At 34.6% G+C, this 23,134-nt stretch overlaps 1 protein-coding gene across 3 annotated transcripts in view; it reads right to left on the bottom strand.

The window, feature by feature from the left end:
* LOC144447314 (double-stranded RNA-specific editase 1-like) overlaps positions 1-23,134 on the bottom strand; it is a 121,229-nt gene that overhangs the window by 70,946 nt on the left and 27,149 nt on the right. The window lies entirely within an intron of this gene.

The raw sequence follows: 23,134 nt of genomic DNA, 5'->3' as shown, positions 1-23,134 counted from the left end.
AAAGTAACACATCAATTAATCTTCATGACTACACAAAGACTTATAAGAACACACTGGAATTCTCATACCAATGTCACAATACTGTGACAGAACCCCATGACGCACCAGTGCAAGTGTGGCGTATTCAGGTATTGGCATGTCGTGCTTGCAGTGTTCTCTGCGGCCATGCTTTCATGAGCGTAGCGAGTGAAAATGCAATGAAATTCTCGAACTAAAGTAGCAATACGTTGTATTGATATCTTAAGGGCTAGATGTCTATGGATTATTATATGTGTAACTGGCATCATTCAAACATTTTGTTTTTATCTGAACACATAACTGACTTCAGCTCTAATACTCAAGTATCATTTGTTAAGATTACAACAATTAATATGACAGCACACTGTCAGCTGCACAGTGTGTGTGTGTGTGTGTGTGTGTGTGTGTGTGTGTGTGTGTGCGTGCGCGTGTATGTTTGTGTTGTGTGTATATGTACATTGTATGTATATAAGTATGTATGTATGTATGTATGTATGTATGTATGTATGTATGTATGTATGTATGTATGTATGTATGTGTGTGTGTGTGTGCATGTGTGCATGCATGAGTGTATATGTATGTATGTATCTATGTATGTATACTATATGTATGTATGTAAGTGTATTTGTACAGCAGACTTCAACCTTAGACAGACACCACAGAATTTGGTGATAAAATGACTATACATTTGTATTATGTGAGCACTATGTACATATATGTATGTGTGTGTTGTGCTTTTCTTATGCTATGTCTACATGTACCTGTCACTGTGTGATACATACATACATACATCATACATGTAAACCAACATACACTCAGTCACTAAAATTACATAGCTTAGGTAATATCTCCCAGTACTCAGGAATGAAATCATAGCTTTATTGCATTCAGACATACCAATCAAGAAAATCTAAGTAGTGGTTTGTATTTCACTGCAAATAATTAGTTAGGACAAGTACCATTAACCCTGTCTCTATCTATACACTTACACATTAATTTTTAGCCATCATAGATGATAACATCCAATGGCACCATGGTAACGCAGGGACGAATTAGTTGGCAGACCTCCAATATAAAAGGCAAGTATAACCTTGCCTGCACTAATTATAAAATGTATAAACGCATTTAAATTATACTTGACAGTTCATTATCAATAATTTACTGAATCTTAATTTGATTATTTCTCTATGGGTTGCTGCTAGATTTCATTTTATAGATCTTTGCCATCAATCATCTGTGACAGCTCCCCCTAGAGGTTAGATTGTGAAATGTCAAGTCAAGTCTAAATCTGCAATGGTACTGTGTATATTCATTCACTATTTCTTTATTGGATCAAAGCATTGCTAGGTAATGGGTCCCCTAACACTTTTAATCCATGCCAGTGATTACGGAAGTGAAAATTATGCTTTCATTTTTGTTTTCAAATTTACGCCAATGACAGCTCCAGGGATAACTGCATTGGCACCAAAAAAATAAATATTACAACTTAAAGACAACAATGTAAAATTCTAATACTGTAAAACATAAATTAGAAAACAGTCCCTGCGGATTACTTTGAACGGAGCATGAATTATCAAAAGCCTTTTAAAATCATTGGCTTGAAGACGTAAATTCTTTTTGAAAAATACATTAGGAAAGAAATGTATATTAGTATTAAAACAGACACAACTTATCGTATTTCTAAACCAAACTTATAAACCAGACGCCATTCACATTTGAATTATTTTGTACCTTCTATTCAAAATCTGCTTAGCACAGAGTTAATAAAGTTTCTTCATTATGAATTGACTAATACAAACTTTTGCAATCCTAGAAAATTCTGAATTCTTTTATTTTTTTTGCACTGCAGACTGTAAATCAAATAGCAGTGGAACAGAACAAAACACAGTTTTGATTTTGAGTCTGTCCATGTACATGAATAATATATAATATTTACAATACAGAATTCAGTATAGCCAGAGGAATAGATGGATTAAGAGTTTAGTCGTACTGAAGATTTGTCATTCATAGAAAAGTCATTTTTATCAGAGTTCCTTCCCTTAGAATTATTTAGTATGGCCAGCAGGGTAGCTTGATAACTTTTCATAGTAAGGGTACTATAGATTTCTAACTTATAAGTCATTTTTATCAAAGTGCTTTGCCTTAATATTATTTTATCGCCGGTGGTATAGCTTGATAACTTTTCATAGTATGGGTACTATAATAGATTTCTAACTTATATGTCATGCTTTACCTTTTCAGCATATAGATCACTAAATACTAAAAACAAGTATATTGTACAAGTACATACAGTTCAGTTCCTCTATTCAATACTAGACATCAAATCAAAATCACAAACTATCATTTGACCAGATTTCCTCTTTTCCAGCGACTATAAATTATAATGGTTTCAAAACCATGGACTAATCCTTACATTTCTATGTTTATTTCACTAGGTTTATTACCAAATATTGAAGCACAAATTATAGTAAGTCAGGTTATCATTTGTCAAGGCCACCAGCCTAACACCACAGGTGTTGCAGAACAATTTAATTTCTCTATCAAAGAAGTACACAAATTATGGCGTGCAGCAAATGAACAATTTACATTTGACCAAAGGCTGATTTCCACTTCTCAATTTAATACCCCACCATACTGATAATTTCTTAACTAAATACCTATATTCTATGGATCTACATAGCCAACCATACTGGTAATTTCTTAACTAAATACCTATATTCTATGGATCTACATGTACATAGCCAACCATACTGGTAATTTCTTAAATAAATACCTATATTCTATGGATCTACATAGCCAACCATACTGATAATTTCTTAACTAAATACCTATATTCTATGGATCTACATAGCCAACCATACTGGTAATTTCTTAAATAAATACCTACATTCTGTGGATCTAACATAGCCGACCATATCATGGGTAATTTACGACTAAATACGTACGATCTGTGGATCTACACAAGGTTTTATATATACCGCTACATATCGGGTCATTGAAAGAGTCGCTGTAATTCAAACACAGTAATTGTATGTATTCACAGAAAGACACACTTGTGAAAATAGTGCTGATGAAATGATAGTCGGGAACATCAAATAGTTTTACCTAGCTAATATACTCAATTACCGCCTCGAGTACAATGCAAGACCCTTCAGCTACATTTCAAGTGGATTGATAGATGGTAAACATCGCACTGCACACAAATTTACCTCAATTATCATCAACGTCGCAACATGGTAATTACTAAAAAGACATTTTTAGAAACCATTACCATCGACTCAGAAGAGACAGATTCTGATTCAGCCATGTTGGTCAAATTGAGAATTATCTAACTGTTTCCAGTACTTTCTCATGATAGCTGTGCCACTTTCTAGGCTCAAGTTTCATGTAAAATTTTACATTTTCAGTAGAATTAGGGTATAAGTCAGAACACTTTTAACAGCCACAGTATTATTACAGTATTTATACTAGACTGCTGGAAAAATTCTCCTTCTCGATCAACAATAAAATTCTCACCTATGAACAAGTTTACATTATTCTGAATACTGCCATTATTGGAACAGTCTACCACCTAGTATTAGATCACAACCATCTAGAACTTCATTTCGTGATTCACTAAAAAAAAACACTCATTAAAGACTATGTCCACTAATTGTACATTTTGTATTTAATTATTTATTTCTTATTTGTTATTTTTGTTTGTTTTTGTTATTTGTATTTGATATTTTCTTTACATGTACACTGCCCTCTAGTTACTTTGCTTTAGTAATGTTGTAACATTCCAGTGTCAACGGTGTCAGACTCGACTAGCATTATGCTATTTTTCTGACTCCCATTACCAAATTATCAACCTGTATTTACTTTATTGTGCAAACTGTAAAAAAAAAAATCTTATATATATGGTAATAAACAAATCTAATAAAAAAAAAATTTCTGGTTTATTGCCGTGAATCTACAGGACAGGTATTCATATCCACACAAGGATAATTTTTCAAATTCTGGCTCCATTTTTATTTGACAGCAAATGTCAACACGTGTAGTCACATAAATGTTATACCTGTAATTGATTCATTCACACGGCAAATCTCAATATATCTATCTTTATGCTCAAAATTTACCGATGAAAGCGAGTCCATTTCCAGGCTGATTCATTTTGGTGTAAATACTCTTTCAGTCAAATGAGCTAAAAATATATTTAATACTAAAATGTGCTCATAAATATCAAGAGTGTTTTATAGTGTAGGCTTTCAGCATTAATTCTGATAAAATGAATGTTCATCTTTGGGAAGAAAAGTTTACTTTACATAATCACGATAATGGACAAGAAAACACATCTTGCCACAGACTACTAGACTAAATTCTAAAACTGAGTAGACAGTGACATTTTTATTATGTTGAGGTTAAACAATATTCAGATTGGTGTTTTGTAATCTCAGGTGAAAGGAAATACCGAATGGAATCAGTGGAATTTGATCGCAGTCTGTCTATGATTGACATTGTTGGTTGACAAAATGCCCCAAGCATTCGTAGGTATTAAAGCGACAGTGATATTGATATCACTTTAGCAAGCTATCAACAATGCTATATCTGAAATTAAATTTGCGATGAGACTCTCGGCTTCATCTCTCTTATGGTTGTAAACTGCAAACTAATGCCTAGTAGACAGATGGATTGCCAGACTAGACGATATTAGATGCCAAACCTTGTAAGGAATGAAGTGGATTTATGTCTAAAATGAAAAATCATGTTCGGTAATAATGAGAAAAAGTATCATGACAGATCCTGCATAATAACAACCTTTCTCAATCAGGAAGTGTATGATGTGGAAGAATCCGGTTTTTCTACTTTGAAAAGCGCCCTCATACTGCTGCATCTTTCTGCACTGCTCAGTCTACGTCTAGTAAATGTGCATGTTTGTCCTGTGTGTGTATGTTTTTGCATGTGTGTATTTGTGTATGCATGTGCGCATATATGTGTGTGTGTATGTATGTATGTATGTATGTGTGTGTGTGTATGTATGTATGTATGTATGTATGTATGTATGTATGTATGTATGTATGTATGTATGTGTGTATGTATGTATGTATGTATGTATGTATGTATGTATGTATGTGTGTGAATGCATGCATGCCTGTGCATGTGTGTGTATACATGCATGTGTGTGTGTGTGTGTGTGTGTGTATGAAGTTCATCAATTCTAATCATCCTATGCATTACATAGAATATACTGAGAATAAATCATAAGTATTTTATAAGTTTGATGAGTAATTAAGAGGACATGGGCAATAACTTGTAAGCACTTTATAAGTTCCATGAGTAATTATCCGTACACAATGTAGCGAGATTAAATTGTAAGTATTGTAAATTAAAAGCCATACATCAACATTGTACAGACTACCCTGTTATTGTGACTAAATGAAATCTCATCCATCAATGTATCTATGTGTCTGCATTTTAATCATTTCTTTTAACTTGAGATGCTATTTAAACAAGGCAAATTCATCCTACACTTTTCTTGCGACAAATTTGTTACAAAGATCAATACACATCAGTTACTGTAGTGTCATTTATCATGTCGCAGGTTACCTGATGGGAATCAATAGTTAGCGGTACTCCCTGACTTCAGACCTTCATCAAATTATCAGATCCTGATTGTGTTCTTTCAGTCAAGTTTTCCCTTCATTTATCATTTACAGTTGACACAGTTTTTCTTTCCTTTTTATTTCACTGAGATTTAATAACTTTTACTCACAAAACTTTACATGTACATAAATACATATAGGGTCCATTGTACATATTATACCTGAGTGACAGAAAGAAAATCTGTGAGACACATTGTGCATGTGTGTGTACAAGTATGTATTATGTGTGTGTGTGTGTACAAGTATGTATTATGTGTGTGTGTGTGTGAGTGTATGTCTGTGTCTGTGAATGTGTGTGTCTGTGAGTGTGTGCATACACGTACAAGTATGTATGTATGTGTGTGAGTGCATGTACAAGTATGTATGTATATATATGTGTGTACGTGTGTGTGTGTGTGTGTGTGTGTGTGTGTGTGTGTGTCTGTGTGTGTGTGTGTGTGTGTGTGTGTGTGTGTGTGTGTGGTCAATCTGTCTGTGCTGTCCATCAAGTATGTACATGTATACGTTTGGGTTTACCCATTCTAACAATCTAAGTTTTTTTTTCATTTGAATCTCTAAGCAATTTAGCAATTCTAACAATACATGTTGTGACATGACATATGAAGAGATAAATCACGTCTGACAACAACACTACATAAGCATAGCAACAAGGTATCACCTAGTTGTCAACTACATATCATGCCTGCCAGTGATCTCCATGATCTCAAACATTTATCAAGTTACCTAGTAACTAAGCACTCAATCAAACTCAACTCACACATTTTTCTTTTTTTTTGCAATGGAGCCAGACTTTATAACAACATGTATATAAATTATAAGTCTTTTTCTTTTGAAGTCACATCTTTCTAATTATACATCATGCTTATATCCATATTTATGAATCAAAATCAATACTACCAGATGGCTGGCAAGAAGTAATTATGAGAGTCAGACAACAAAATCTATTTACGAGAAAAAAATGTCATGCACAGATATTGAGACTGACTGTTGTTCAGAGTGACTGAGTTTAGCTATTTTCTAGATGACTTTATTCCTAAAATACCATATGTAATAATAACAGCTATATAGTATATATGTACAAATGGAATGACCACATTTAGTGTACCTCTATGCCAATTTGTCAGTTATACACAATCGTTTTTGTGATGCACCAAAATTTGCGGCTCCTTTTTCCGTTTTTTGTAGTGAATACCTCAAAAACCCTAGTTTTAACTATTCAAACATCAACAACTCTCTTTTGTCTTTCATTAAGATGGCATACCGGTTACATCATACAAGAAGGTCATGTCAACTGAAGTCTTTCCAGTCATGGAAATACCAAGACTACCTTCAAGACATTTATTTATATTTTAACAGTGTGCTACTTGTCTGAAGTGGAGGCAATCTTATTTTTATGAGATTGATCCCTTCCTGAACACACCCTCCTAAACATAGGTTACCTTGTACAGTTTCTTTTATAACTGTGAACTGGTTAGAACCACAACAATGGCTGTACAAAGTTCTTACAATGGGCGAATCCTCACTGATTTCTGCTCATAGCAACCATGACCAAATAACACAATTTCATCAACTGTAAGCCATTAGCAGAAAACCCTGACAACAATAACATTATTGGCAAAAATTTGAGATTATAATTTCAAAGTCTTTTTTACTCTATGAATAGAAATGACAACCATGAAGCTGGAGTCTATGATAACTATTCATTCTATTCCGGGATTCACTTCCTGTTTCTTCATGATTACCGAGTATATTATTTCAGAGTACTGACCCCGTCGTTTGTCAAAAAATGTCCAATTCCTATGATAAAATTGCTATTTCCACAGAAATATCAACACCACATGTGACGCATGACGGCATGTATTGGCTTCACATCATAATATTAAACTTACCTTGAATCTCAGACTATGTCTCTTAGCTTACATAACAGAACTTCAGACGCAATATTCACTATTCGGGAGTGAAAAGTTCAAGTTAGTGTTGACAACTAACTTGAGCAGTGATCTTGATAGTCTGACACAAGAACACAATCTGAGCTGCCCATAAATAAGGATGTGAACTGTCACAATTCCTTTGTTTTTTTTCAGCATAAAAACAAAGGAATGCCAGCGTTATTGCTAGATTAACAGTGCTATACTTCAATAACAAGTCCTTGAAAGAGGATTATCTACCTGCTACTCCGTGTCTGATGATTGTCCGCCATTTTTGTGACCACTTTTAACATTTTCTTAGCAACACTGAGTCCATGTAGACAGAAGTTTGAATAGATTGGTTAGGGTCAAAGAGTTTAGTGCTGACTACATGCCAAAGTTTTGTGGCGGGTCTTTGGTCAATAAAAACTGATACTAGGCTATAAAATATTTGATAGTCGGCTGCCAATACTTAACCCATTTTGTCAACACCACTTACCTATAAGATAAACATAATAGAAGTTCAGTTAGCATTACAATAGAAATTGAAGACACAAAACAAGTATTTAACTGTAAACAGTTTCTATTTTCAATTCACTGACTGACTGCTGATAGAGAGTGTGTGTGTGTGTGTGTGTGTGTGTGTGTGTGTGTGTGTGTGTGTGTATGTATGTATGTATGTATGTATGTATGTATGTATGTGTGTGTGTGTGTGTGTGTGTGTGTGTGTATGTATGTATGTATGTATGTATGTATGTATGTATGTATGTATGTATGTATGTATGTATTTATTTATGTATGTATGTATGTGTATTTGTTTGTGTATGAGTATGGTTGTGTTTGTGTGAGCTTGTTCATGTTCATGTGTGTGTGTTTGCATATATAGATGTGCATAGGGTATGTACATTTTGTACGTATATATACAGTGTAATGTATGCCTGTACCAGGTTATATACATGCATTCATGTGTGTACATGTATGTATATGCAAGTGTGTGTTTAAGAGCATGGATCTACATATATCTATCTCATAGACCCATGGTATGAATGTGCTCACATATTACATATGTTCATGCGAGTATACAACAGGGTGAGTGTGTGTATACATTGTGAATATTTCAAGATATTCTGAGGTTCTAGTATCTGGATCAACATTTCAAAACATTTCAAAACATTTCCTATGAATTCAAAAGAAAGTGGTGAAACATGTACATGTTTAAAGTACTACATTAAATGCATCTCTTACAAATAAGTCAGCTTCACCACAGATTTTTTTGACAAAGCAAAATTTTTGGTTAGGCAATTATTGCAATCTGACCAATGCTTATCAAAAAACAAATACATAACATTGATACACATTGTTGAATAGATCCTAACAATTGTGGAGGCTCTGGTAGCCTAGCAACAAATCATTAAATCTAAGGGCCGCCCTCCTTAAGTTTAAGTGTGGACTTCAGACTACAAATCATTAAGGACAATGGGTAGCATTTAAATGATAACAAACAATAAATGCATGTCCTCACATGACCTTGACACGTAAAAAAAAAGAATGATTTTTGAAAGTTTATTTTAATCAGGAATATATTTCTGGTACATACATGTATCTACAAGAGAACCATTGAAATTGTATCTTATATTTAGAAGTGTATACTTTCATTTTACAAGTTGTAGTACTACAAATACCCAAACCTACATTGTACACAATATATAATTTCACCAAGTGTACTTGGTACATTTTGTATCTGACAAACTAAACTAGTACTATCAGGTTATTGTCATAATTTAGTACAACACACAAAGTATATATAAATATATTTATTGTTGCATTATAATTTTTGAGCTAGAAAAAAGTTTTAAACGATTTTCATTTTGTGTCTCTTTTTGCCTATCACCATCAAAGGAAGTTTGTAATAATTGATGACATCGTCGATAGTTCAGACTTTTTCAGAGTGCGTATATTATTTCAAATCATATTGCTTTACTGCCAGCTTTGACGCATTTTTGTTCACATAAATCATTTTCAAAAACAACAAAAAAACATTTGCTTGGTTCATGGTGATGCATTCTATATGTTTCAACAAAGCTTGATAATTTATTTACAGTGAATAGATTTTGCACTGGCCTCCCCAGGTATAGCATTTAACTGGGGTTTCCAACCAATATAACATTACACGGTACAAAACGTGAGACTATCTATGAACATTTTCACAGCTTGTTTTCCTCTATTACTGAGGTTCTCCAAACCAGAACAAAAACAGTGCGTGTATTTTTGGGTTGTTATCTATATTTTGCATTTTAATCCTGATAACTTGATAGAAATTGTAACATTTTTGTACGTATGTGGTAGCGATTGTGCCGAGGCTGAGCAACCATGATAACATGAAGGGGTGCATGTTGCATACATGCACTTTCAAGACAAATTCTACCATAATGTCTTTGGGGAACCTTGTACAATATCTGGGGAATCCCAATCTATAACAAAAACACTACATGCATGGGTTTTCATCTTGTCAGCGTGTGAAGAAGATGATCCTAATGTCTACAATGACATGAGAGTTTTCCCCATGGGAATCACTACTAATATCAATAGTGACATGAAAGTTCCTCAAGGGACACCATGCTTGCTATTAAGAAAGCTGTAAGTATCGATAACCTGATATAGCAGTATCCCAATGGAAAACTCAGCTTCAATTCACCGAGCTAGAAATCATTTCATAGAACATAGGATTGCTGGTGGTGAGATTAGTTTATTTCTCTCCACTTCCGTCATGACTTACAGCTACATGTACTCAGTTCATCATTTCAGCATTGACTACATTTACGTTGGCTGTTGGCAAGGACGGTATCATTTTGATCCAAATGAACAATATAAGTTTCTGTGGATACTCGTACAACAGTGGAAATAAGTCTTTGGACTTTACAATGTACTTGGCTTTCCTTCAAAGAAAAAGTGCTTTGTATGTATTTCCAATATTAATTTCATAACTGGACTAATAATAACACAAATTTATTAAAATGTGTTGGTTTTCTGCAGTATAATATACATATATAAAGTACATATTTGACAAATATATATTTACACAGAACTTCCAGCCCTCACCGTTATTAATCTTATTACAAAACATGGTAAATTTTAATTAAATTTATTTAATAACTGGAGAAAGTTAGAAAGTAAAATCAGTGTAGACTCATTTTAATATTTTACCATGGGTGGTTCCTCTGCAAAGACATCTTTCAACAAACTGAACACTTGCTAAATTTGATCAAGTCAAGCATCTCCTACACCTACCTTTAATTCTATCCCCGCAAAACTCAGTTTCAATAAATGTTAGTTCAAACCCATACTCACAAAGCACACATTCCATCTGATGGCATCATCCTCATACAACATTAATTACTCCATGGAAGTAAATCCAAGGATTTCAACTCTCTATTCCCAAATCCATGCATTAATCCAAGATATTAATGCAAACATGGGAAAACCAAGTCTCCCTTCCATTAAAGAACACTTTATTTTCAGATAGCAACTCAGATTATCACAAATCAAACAATGTCAAAAGTTCAATTTTTCATGTTTGTAAATTATGTATACAGCACACAACTCACGAATACACCACAGAATACTAAAATCTGCAAATCAATGCACAATATATTCTGACCTACATTCTAATAACAATATTCCGATCAGTTTTTTTCGTAAACTACATCTCCTGTGATCATAAAGACCATGCGTACAACAATTTTGAAATCCATGAACTTATGAAATCGCCTCAAGAAGCTGAAATGTAATATAATTTACAGTCGGCAGGATTTTGAGGTCATGACCCTGCATGAATATGTGACTATTAATTCATAAATATTTCAAGCATGTTCCGGTAATGGCTAACATGTGGTAAAAGCAGTAAATCAAGCTAAAAATAAAAGACTACATGTATATTGAGAACTTGAATTCAAGGCCACACTTGACTCTTGAATTTTTAATGGCTGATAAGATATGTATAATTTCACTTTCGTGATCAAAGTTTTTCAGAAACTTCTATTATTCTATGACAAATTTCATGAATGTAGAAAACAGCCAATTCTTTCCTACTTTTTCTGTGATACATTTGGAAAGCAATTTTCAGAATAAAAGTTTGGTGCTTTGGACAATTTTTTTAAAAACCAAACCAGTGACTATGTGTAGAGGGTGGGGTGGGAGGTATCCAGTACTAGGTATACATGGTTTATTTACTACAACAACCTCCTCTAAAGGCTCACAACTCAATCCCAGGTTCTCACATTTGTGTTATCACATCAGTAGTCATATGGATCATTCATTTGTTTAGGACCAACTCTTTTTATAGCACAACTGCAGTAACTGTTTTTCTCACTCAACATTTTGATGGAGATGGTATCCATGGATGTAAACACACGTCCATAATTTATCCTGAATTACAACAAGAAATATGCCCTCTAATAAAAGACGCTTTTTATTGCGGGTCAAAGTGATAAAAGCTGGGATTTCTTGTGCACTACTACCATACAGAAATTGTTGAGATTTAGTAAAAATTTTACCGAACAGAAATTGTTTTGAGATTTAGTAAAAATTTTACCCAACAGAAATTGTTTTGAGATTTAGTATAATTTTTACCCTACAGAAATTGTTTTGAGATTTAGTATAATTTTTACCCTACAGAAATTGTTTTGCCATTTAGTACAATGTTTACCCTACAGAAATTGTTTTGCCATTTAGTACAATTTTTACCCTACAGAAATTGTTTTGCCATTTAGTACAATTTTTACCCAACAGAAATTGTTCTGAGATTTTACCTTTTTGCATGTTGGTATATACTAAAAACACAAACTCAAGATACTAGAATAGAATTAGTTGCCCTGTAGTTTGTATGTATTCCATACCAAACTGTTTTCAACAACCATTTATACATATATCAAAACTAGCCTATACTTTCAGAGCATGAACTATTGGCCGTCTTACTCCATAGTACACATTTGGGGTGTAGTTAGCATGAATTCCAGACCAGCAGGGCCCCCAGACAGTTCTTATTTTATACTACACATTATTAGAGAAATAAGTAATCACCTAATCACCATGTAATTAGCATGGATTCCAGACTATAAAAACCCCACTATGTATCACCTACGATAAATATTCAGTACATACAACTGTCACTGAGGTTAAAGTGTAAGGCTGTAAGCTTAACATGTACTGAGAAGACTGCAGGATGCATTCAATATTGATGAATATACTGAGTTGCTATGTATAGAACAACCTAGATGGGCTGAACTCCATACATGTAAGTGTACATGTACATATCTCAGTAGCTATCTTCAAACTTTGAGATGAGCTGATCTCTACACATGTACAGATCCTCAGCTGCTGTCTAGAACACTGAGATTTATAGCTGAAGTTGAAATGATCTCTTTGAATGGCTAGTAGATAAGCTGAGCTCCATACTCATCTCCTCTAGCTGAGCTACACTCTCCAGCGTTCTCCTCATTTAGAGAAAGCACAGCGCAAACACAATTCTTGCCATCTAGGCCATCATGCATGCTTGCCAGGTTACTACCGTTCTTCAAAAGTGTTCTACCGTCCTTGAGCTTTAGCAGTCTTAGAAGGACAAAATCATAATAATACTTTCACATAAAAAGAAACGACTGATCCCCAATGTACAAGTGTGTATGTGTTAAAATAAACTTGTCAGAGGTTGTTCCAGTGTTGAAGACATGCATATCATACTGATCACTTTGCAAACCAATATGCAAATTACCATGTTATTTATATGTATCTTACTTATTATGCAAATTAGCCACCATCCTCCTGGGGAGAACACTGAACTCTATACTGATCCCAGTTTGCTACATGCTACATGAATCCATAGAACATCTCACTGAGGTACAAACTCTATACTGATCCCAGTTGCTACATGTATCCATAGAATATCTACAGTAGATGTGATGAACTCTATCCTGATCTGTGACATGCATTTCAGAAGTGTATTGATGGATCATAGATAGGCTAACCCTTCTATCCATCATTTCTATGGACATGAACAAACCATGTGATAGACACCTGGCTAGCTGAACATACATGTTGTAAATTATTGCCCAATATTTCTCGTGGTTCTGCCAAGGAAAATATGAGTGACCTAAGGGGACTTCGTCACTATGAGTCACTAGAGAAAAATATTGGGAAATAACATAATCATACCAAACCAGTAATATCAAAGAAAAATTGGGGAAAGTAATGACAATTTTGACTCATATTTCAAACATAGCAGAACCAGTGACATAGACGCGCACTGTCGCCACGTGACATAGAACAACCAAAGTATATATATTCCATATTTCTTGTTCAACTTGGCGAGTGCAAGGTATAATACAATGTACATGCATCAGCTCTGTCAGAAACTGACTCGGTTAAATACGTTTGAAACTAGTTTATGTCCCCAATGAGAACAATGAGCAAGGATTTGAATCAATTCACGTACATAATTTGGTCATTTGATAGTGTGACAGTGTGTACATTTCACCAGAATCACTACATACATACTTTGGTCATTTGACAGCATGACAGTGTGAATATTCATTATATGTCGTGTATGTGTACACCATTATTAATTTTCTTATTATTAAATTTTGTAGTTATATAGTTGAATTTCATTTGACTTTATTAATAAATACTGCTTTCAGAACCAAACATCATACCCACAAAGTATCATGTTTGGTTGTTCCATAGCGTGACAGTGTGAACATTCATTATTATAGCTGTGTATAATGATTATGGAAAGTCTAAATTAAAATGTTCTAGTTATTAAATTTTGTGTTTATAGTTAAACATATTTAGTTGGCTTTTTGACTTTAGCACTTTATACTGTCAGTAAAACCTAACATTTTTTTTCAAGTATATTCAATCAATACAAACTTTCCATTTACCTTCTTACACAATCAAACTTTCTTTCCTTTCCTTCTCCTCTCCTATTGCTTTGCTTCCTTCTCCACTTCTTCCTCCCTCTTCACATCCTACCCTTCCTTTATTGACTTTTCATCCCCGTCACCCCTTGACTCCAACACTAAGTCTACAGTCCAATCAGACATCACTATCCCCCTCCAGTATTGTCTCCCACCTTCCCCTCAGTCTCATCTCCCTATGACACCATCACAAAGTCTACAGTCCAATCAGACATCATATTTCATCTGAATACCGATGACATCTCATTACAAAACCTGACATTTCAATCGTGTTAACAAGTACAGAAATATATCATATTGACATACAGCTGAAACATCCACAAGTCAATAAATCGTCTACGATTCAGTTATTTCTGTTTTTTTGAAATATGAACAATAAATTTCATATTGTCAAATGATCCAGAAACTAAACCTTGATGAAATGTTCAGCTTCACATATTTCAAACTATCCATAACCAATTCATAATCATAATTCAATCTATATTCCGTACGTCTATTTCAACAGAAAATCAATACAGATACATGATCACACAAAGATATTCATCACAGCTGGAGTATACCTACAACAATGTTCAACCAACTGTATCTCTTAGGGCTAACCTGTCTCAGGCTGTGCTAGTTCTAGCAGCAAGTTTCTCTTTTGATCACAGTTTAATCTTTCACTCCTTGATGTTTAATTAGTGTACATTTCACCTGTGGAGTTTTATGTAGAGTCTTCAGGATAGCAACATTGTGGAATGTCTAATCTCTTACAGTAAACAAAGTTGCAGTGTTGTATTGTGTTGTAGTTGCTAATTTAACATCAAATGTTGGACTTGTTTGTTTACCATCTAAGTGAAGTCAGCAAATGAATGTGTGTCATATTATCTGTGGAGTGACAAGCCAGTCTTTGTCTATCAACAATTTGTTTCAATTAAGCTTTACATTAGGGAATGAAAGATTACACTGTGATCAATACAGAAACTTGCTGCTAGTAAGTAGTTTTAGCACAGCTTGAGACAGACTAAGAGGGACAGTCAGTGGAACATCATTGTAGCATTATGAAAACATGATACTTTTATTACTAAATTTCCCTTTTCAAATATATCAATAGCGAAAGTATTTGCCAAGGAACCTGGAGTACTGATAATGTTGAAATTCAATAGCCTTGAAATGTAATATCTTTATCATTAAATTTAATCTTTAATCTTTGTATGAAGCAAGAATACTTTTTTTTTCAATATAAACTCATATTGTCAGTGCGTAGGCAGTCAAATTAAAGCTTTCAAATATTTGTAATATTCAGAGTCAATGCACTGAAACTGATTTTGGAATTCTGGCTTCAGACAGGAGGATTCTGTAGAGTAACTTACTGTGTTACTACATTCCCACAGTGCACTGGCATCTATGTAATTGTTTCTTTTGAATTAGAAGTTGTCTGAGGGTGTGTAACAAATGTCATGTTGCATGTGTGAAACACCAGGCCTACATCATTTTAGCTATAAGCCTTTTTTTTGCACACATGATTTTATGTTTTATCTTTTTGGAAAATGTCGACTGGGGTGCAAACCTTGTTGAAGATTCAAGTGCTTTTTACACTCATTTACTGCATAAGTTATATTCTAATATAGATGATACATTTTGTATGCAGAGTATAACATGTACACCAATGTTTTTGTTAAGGGTGGTAGGCAGGTAAAATCTACCTGAGTTCCCCAGTCATTTTACCAGGGTTGCCCACCAAAACCATGGTATAATGTACAGTAGTCTACAGTGTAGGTCATAACATGGACCATATTACGTACTGCAATGTACTTCATCACTATCCCAGTCTAGTCATCCCCGTTGTCCAAAGCTTTAAATGTGGTTCCATCCCATGGTGGGCAAAGCGCAAACAGCCATATCAGTACTAATCCATCACAAATTGACAGGCTGTTGTCATCGCTCATTAATATTCATTTCATTCATACAGCTGTTTCAGTTTTGACTATGATATGCAAATGTCCAACCAGGACTAGCGACTCCACCTCAAGTCTATTTAAACTAAAATCACATTGGGACGTGACGATGCCATCATGTTATATGAACGCCATGTGTGTGTGTGTGTGGGGGGGGGGGGGGGAGCACAGATATCTGTGCTCAAACAACAGCATTGTCTAGACTGGGATAGTGATGAAGTACATTGTTGTTCGTAATATGGTCCCTGTCAGGAACTAGACTAAATATATGGGAAACTATGCCTGTTTTACCATACATTCTTGTATTTCCCCCATTTCTGTTACCAGGGTTCGCCAACCTTTAATAGCAAAAACACTCAGCCACATTACAAGATATATTTTGTATGTAGTATTTAATCTACTGACTTCTATGATAGGCCCTGACAATTATTACTAATAAAATAAATCCTTGTAATCCAGTATTAAGATAACACAAAGATGTGTAACACAAAATGGTAACATTATATACACTATCAACCAAATACTACACCCTGGACTATAACTCTAGTCTTGACAAGCTGTCAGTTACTTTACCATGCAGTTGACCTTATCTCATTCTGTTTGGAAAGTCAGATGTCAATCAAACATTAAAAGCCAGTCTTTGAAGCCTCTGTGATTATTATAAAATTGTACTTGAATACATTTGTACATAGATTAAGTAGGGTACACATATAGACAGACAAACAGACAAACAGACAAACAGACAGGCAGGCAGACAGACAGACAGCCAGACAGACAGACAGACAGACTGAAATAGCATACTACATGTACACTGCTGAGCCCTTACTATGAAAGAATGATTCATTCAGTAAGCTACATACATAAGCACACACACAAACACACACACACACACACACACACACACACACACACATGCATGTATGTATATACACCACACATACATTTGTATACATACACAAACAAAAGTAGACAGGCAGAGACACAGACAGACAAACAGACAGACAGACAAACAGACAGACAGACAGACAGACAGACACAGACAGACAGACAGACAGACAGACAGACAAACATACAGGCACACACTACCCATTAGTTTGATTGCGGTTATGTTGACGAAAATTGCGAAAATTCTTATAAGCTACAAATATCGTAGCTAGAGTTTGATGACTCACAACTTGACACAAGCAACTTTTCAAAAGACACTGCAAAGTATTATCTCATTCTGGCAAAGCTTTCCTCCCTCCATTAAAGTTTCCTGATTGAGCTTTTGACACACACAGATCTCGAGAAAGTTTATTCATGCTAAAAAATGTCTGAATGATCAAGTAAGCATACCAAAGTAGTTAGATCTTTGTTTATCATTAATCATAGCTACATCTGACAGCTAAAAATAGCTGAATATTTTGTCTACCACTTTTATCTGATCATCTCTTTCAAAAAAAGCTATCATGTCCATGAAGATATGCAATAAATAATGTACATTGATGACAACATAAATCCATCACATCCATTAGTCTGTTTTGTACAAAGTCAATGCAATACAACTATTAATTTTATCTTCAATCTCTCCAGAAACCCAAATCCCAAGGGTGAAATGAAAGATCTCTATCTATATTAAAAAGCAAGACTATCTATGCATTGTTGTTGTCGTTGTTGTTGTCGTCGTCTTCATCGTTATCATTGACAGCACTACTCATTTCAAACGAGGTCAATATGTTGAAAACCACGTAACTAAATGGACGTGACACAACTTGCTGCCGAGTGAAATATTTGCATTTATGATCATCATCACTGTTACCAATTTCCACAAACATTCATCTTCTGAAAACCACAAAAATGACATCACCATGACTTTCTGTTATCAAATGAAACACTTGTAGCAGGATAAGACGCTAAGTAGACATTTTGAAATCATTCACAAGAAAAATATGAATGACCTAAGGGACCTTGTCACCATGAGTCAAAGATGAGAAGTGACAAACCCTTAGGATCAGGAGTAGTTTCTAGCTGAATGAAGAAAAATATTGCAGATTAAGGCAGTTATACCTGAAGTTAGGCAGAATAATGGCAACTGAATGTTTTGGCTCATATTTTGAACACCGAATAACAAAATAATGACATCATTTGTTGACAACAGCATACTGTAATACATCCCTGACAAAAATATGGATTCCTTTCCAAGAAATGTTTGACTGTGTGAGTAGAAATTTTCATTACTAAGTATTAACCCCAGCGTCCATAGACATTTCATTCTCGCATATATTGGTATAGTCTGGTGCAAATCTGATATTGAGTAACTTGTTTAAACATCACATGGGTAGAATCCAGTCAGTGTGAAAATTTAAATCAACAATGACCCTGACATATATAAATAGAATTAATTTAAAGTAATACTCTAAATCAAGACATTTCAAGGATACAGCATAATTACTACAAGTAAGTATCATTACACTGTTCTAATTCTGAGAAATGAGCCATCAATTTGCTTACAATTTGCTTCCTTTTATGCCTAGCTAGAGTTCTTTAATGAGTAAACTTGACACTGATATCGTGAACACCTACTGTGTCTGTCTCCTAGCTAACGACTTGCCGTCTGTAATTGTACATATTGTCAGGAAGGAAGGGATATATGAACATGTAGGTATTCTCACTCAGCCAGAGTACATCCAGCCACAGGGAAGACTTGACCAAAGGAACTTATTACTATTACAGGGAAAGTAAACAACTGAATTGGATTAATAACACTTGCTATGTACAGCATGTTGGAGTACAAAGTCAAGTATAACATTCCATCATTAGATAGAAGAGTTGTTTCACCTCTTTATAGTTCACATTCACAAAATGAATTTTAAGTTCCCTTCATGTGCACATAGAGAGAGCATAAAACTGTTCTTATCAAATGATGGAATGTGATTGTGAAACACATCTCCATACTTCCAACATGCTGTGCCCAGTGTTATTAATCCAATTCACTTGTTTACTTTCTCTGCTTGGATCAAGCTCCACTTCTAAATGCTCGTTTGTCGCTGTTTGTACAACGACTTCTTCTGAAGCTCCTTTCCTATCATCTTTACACATATATAAAGAAGAGTACAAATTTATCACAACATTCCCCTGCTTTGTTACAAAGGATCTAAAAGCCAGGAAAAGTTAATGTAGGAATAGTCGTGTTTTAAGCGGACAGGACATGTATTTATAAAAGTAGGTTATACCAATGTGAGTTCTCCCAATGTACTTTTAATACAGAATACATAACAAGATCTAGAAAAGTCTACACATTTTATCATATTTCTTCCTCCTAGTGTTACCGAGTTTCACAAACCTTTTGCAAAAAATACTGCAATAATATTGGAGGAACCAAAACTATCATAAATCGACATAATTTTTATCATATGTGGGTTTCCTGAACTTTAACAACAACACAATGTCTGATGGAAATAAAAGTTCCAAGTATTGTTAAACCAGGCACTCTATCAATGTCACGATATGACAAACTAAACTAAAACTCAGTAGTGACTCAGTTTCCAAACCTTTGATTTCCATATCATTATCAGGACACAACATATGGAAGCTGTTATGAGGTTTCTAAAACTGAATTGATATTGTATCCATACTTTCACACACGCTTTATAAACTCCACGATTACGTTAAATGTCAGCTAAAGTACATTATTCAAAACAAGCAGATCGGATTAACCTTTATCGTGCTTCCTCAGGGACTGACCTTTGGTTGACCTCATGGTGATAGGTCAAAGGTCACATCTTGGGAACAGCTAATATATTGTGGCACCAGAAAGAATTGTGGCAAATTGACATTTCTGAAAATATGACCTATCATACAATGTACAATATTATAATATGATATACACGACATGATTCAGCCAACTTTGGATTAGCCCCTCAATTTGAACTCCATGCATCACCCTACTAGTAATGGTACAGTCCAATAATCAGTACCCAAAGAATACATATAAAAATACAGTCATGTCTTCTGGTCACACTTCTACGTGTTGGGTCAATTATTTTTAAGAGTTTGGGCTTACACAGTTATACTCTACAAATTTTATTGCTTGCAAGTTGCAGACATTAACACTTCAGAGATGAAATGAAACATGCTGAAATCCATAGAGAAAAAATAACATTATATAAAAAAAATGGAGGTAAATAAATTAATCAAGCCATATTCCCAAATCAGATACTAATCAGACTGATATACTTTCAACAAAAGTGTTCTATACCAAACCGTATCAGCTAAAAATTCACACAACCAAAATCAATTTTTCTGACATTATGTATAGAATCTAACACATTGTTGTCGATGAATAATCCAAATTGAAAGCTTTCTAAGATATCTAATGCTTGTCCTCCAATGTTTGTAAACTAGCTGCCTATTAGACTTTGTATTTTACAACATTAACTGGCACAAGCCTCCGAGGCAATATTGTTTTTGTTCCTGTATCATGCATAATTTCTTATAACTCTTCTCCACATGTGGCCATCTTTGAAAAGACATGCTTTATTCTAAATCACGTATCCTTTATACTGAATCCGATCATTGGAAACAAAATTAGAGAAGTCCCATCGATTTGAACAAGCTGAGTATGTGCCATGCTAAAGAGTAGACGATAATACAGTGGATTAAGGACTTCTTTACGACAAACCAGTTTTACAATTTGTCATTATATTGTGATAAATTTTATCAGAATGATACTATCTCTATATTTGTCTGACCTCCTGTGAGTATGACCTTACTGTTATCAACCGAGAGCATGTGAAAATATGTAAATACAGGGTAACAATGAATTTACCTCTACCTGGAAAATCTATAACTTGCTTTTTTTTTGACAGAAATTTTTTGTAGATGAGTGGTACAGTATTTTTATTCAGTAGATATGGGTAGAGTCTATGGTAATGAGGAGATGGGGGGGGGGGGGGGGGGGGCATCAACTATGTAAATGTGAGCCCTAGCCCTCTACAGCAGTGGATATGAGCAGCGCCAGGTTGTCGGACAAATTTACAATGTATAAACCCTCAATAAGTGAATGAATATACCTGGAAGGTAGTGAGGAGGAAGGGGACATAAAGAATGTGTTATGATTCAATGACAGTAGATGCATGTACATGTATTTGTAGAGTCATGCGTGGTGGGGAGGGAAGATTGACCACATATAACCACTCAAATATCAGTGGATAAATTTAGAATGGGGGAAGGGGGAGGGAGGCATTAACAATGTGTAACTCTTTACAGGTGCATTAAAATGGCCCTATTTTAACACATACATGTAGAGTGAACACAGTCTTGGGTTGTGGGGGACGTTTTAAATACCAGTTGTAACCTCTCAATACCTGTGAATACGTAGTCTTGGGTTGTAGGCACACATTTGCACTGTGTAACACATTGCGTAGAACTGTACATGCACATGTACATAGGAACTCTGCATCAATAAATTCAACTCTCAATGATATTGACCATCTATCATTCCCAGTGAGATCAATTTACACACACTATTATCAAATATCATGTAAACGTCAAGTATTACCATATTTCCAGTGTCAGATGACATCAATCCAACCATCCCTATAACTCTTCCTAACTTAGTTTTGTTCACATTACTTTCAACACTACATAGACCCATATGAAAGCTTATAGAACAATAATTGTATGTGAACAATAAAATCACCTGTCCTGATTCTGTTCAGCCATTGTACTTGGTGAAAACTTGATAAATATTGGCACATACTTGTAAACAATAATAACCTTCTTTGTTCAGATAAGAAGTCTTTGTGTGGTTAACCACAGAGAAACTAGATCCTATGATATACTCTGAATGATGGAAATCCAATATGTACAAATAAAGTCTCTGGCTGAAGTTTGGCTCCAAGAGGCTAAGTACATGACTGCCACAACTCTTTAGAGATTAGAACTTTTGTAACTTGTTTAGCTACAAAAGTAGTATACACCTGACTTTTCAAGGTCTTATGTGAGTTCCCTACAAAGTTTTGGTAACGATTCTCATGTAGATTTCCCTACAAAATTATGGTTAAGGTTCTTTACCATAATTTTGTAGGAACCTATGTAAGAAATAGATATGGGAATCTTTGCAAGTTTTAGAAGTCTAATTTCCCATGTTCTGTTACTATACTGGGTTTCACAACCAAAATTATGATACGACTTACAAGCCAATTATTACACAAACCAAGTTTTGGAAATCTGTACTAGTTTTGAAAAAATGGGACTCCCTCACTAGCCCAAAGACTTGGCTATCTGACACAATCTACTGGCTGGACTCCCTCACTAGCCCAAAGACTTGGCTATCTGACACAATCTATTGGCTAGACAGATCATGTTTTCTGGTGATTGAAAGGGTTCTAAACTTGTACAACAAGTGACAGGCAAGCAGTTACAAGCGGAACTTGCTATAGATAGATATATGAATGAAATATACATGAGTAAATATATGAATGAACACTTTGCACAGTATGTTAAAACTACAGAGACTTGTATTACATGTTGATAGTTTGATAGGAACAGTTTTATGGCCTCTTTATGTTGACATAAAATGGGGAGGGGGGGGCGACAACGACTTGAAATTTGTTTGTGAATGTTAGCCATTACATTTTGTATATAAAAAGGCCTTGCGAGTGTTCTTATCAAACCATGAA

This window comes from Glandiceps talaboti, chromosome 16, assembly GCF_964340395.1.
Source record: "Glandiceps talaboti chromosome 16, keGlaTala1.1, whole genome shotgun sequence".
Taxonomy (NCBI): Eukaryota; Metazoa; Hemichordata; class Enteropneusta; family Spengelidae; genus Glandiceps; species Glandiceps talaboti.
Note: the sequence above shows the minus strand (reverse complement) of the source record. Positions and strands in the feature narration are given on the sequence as shown.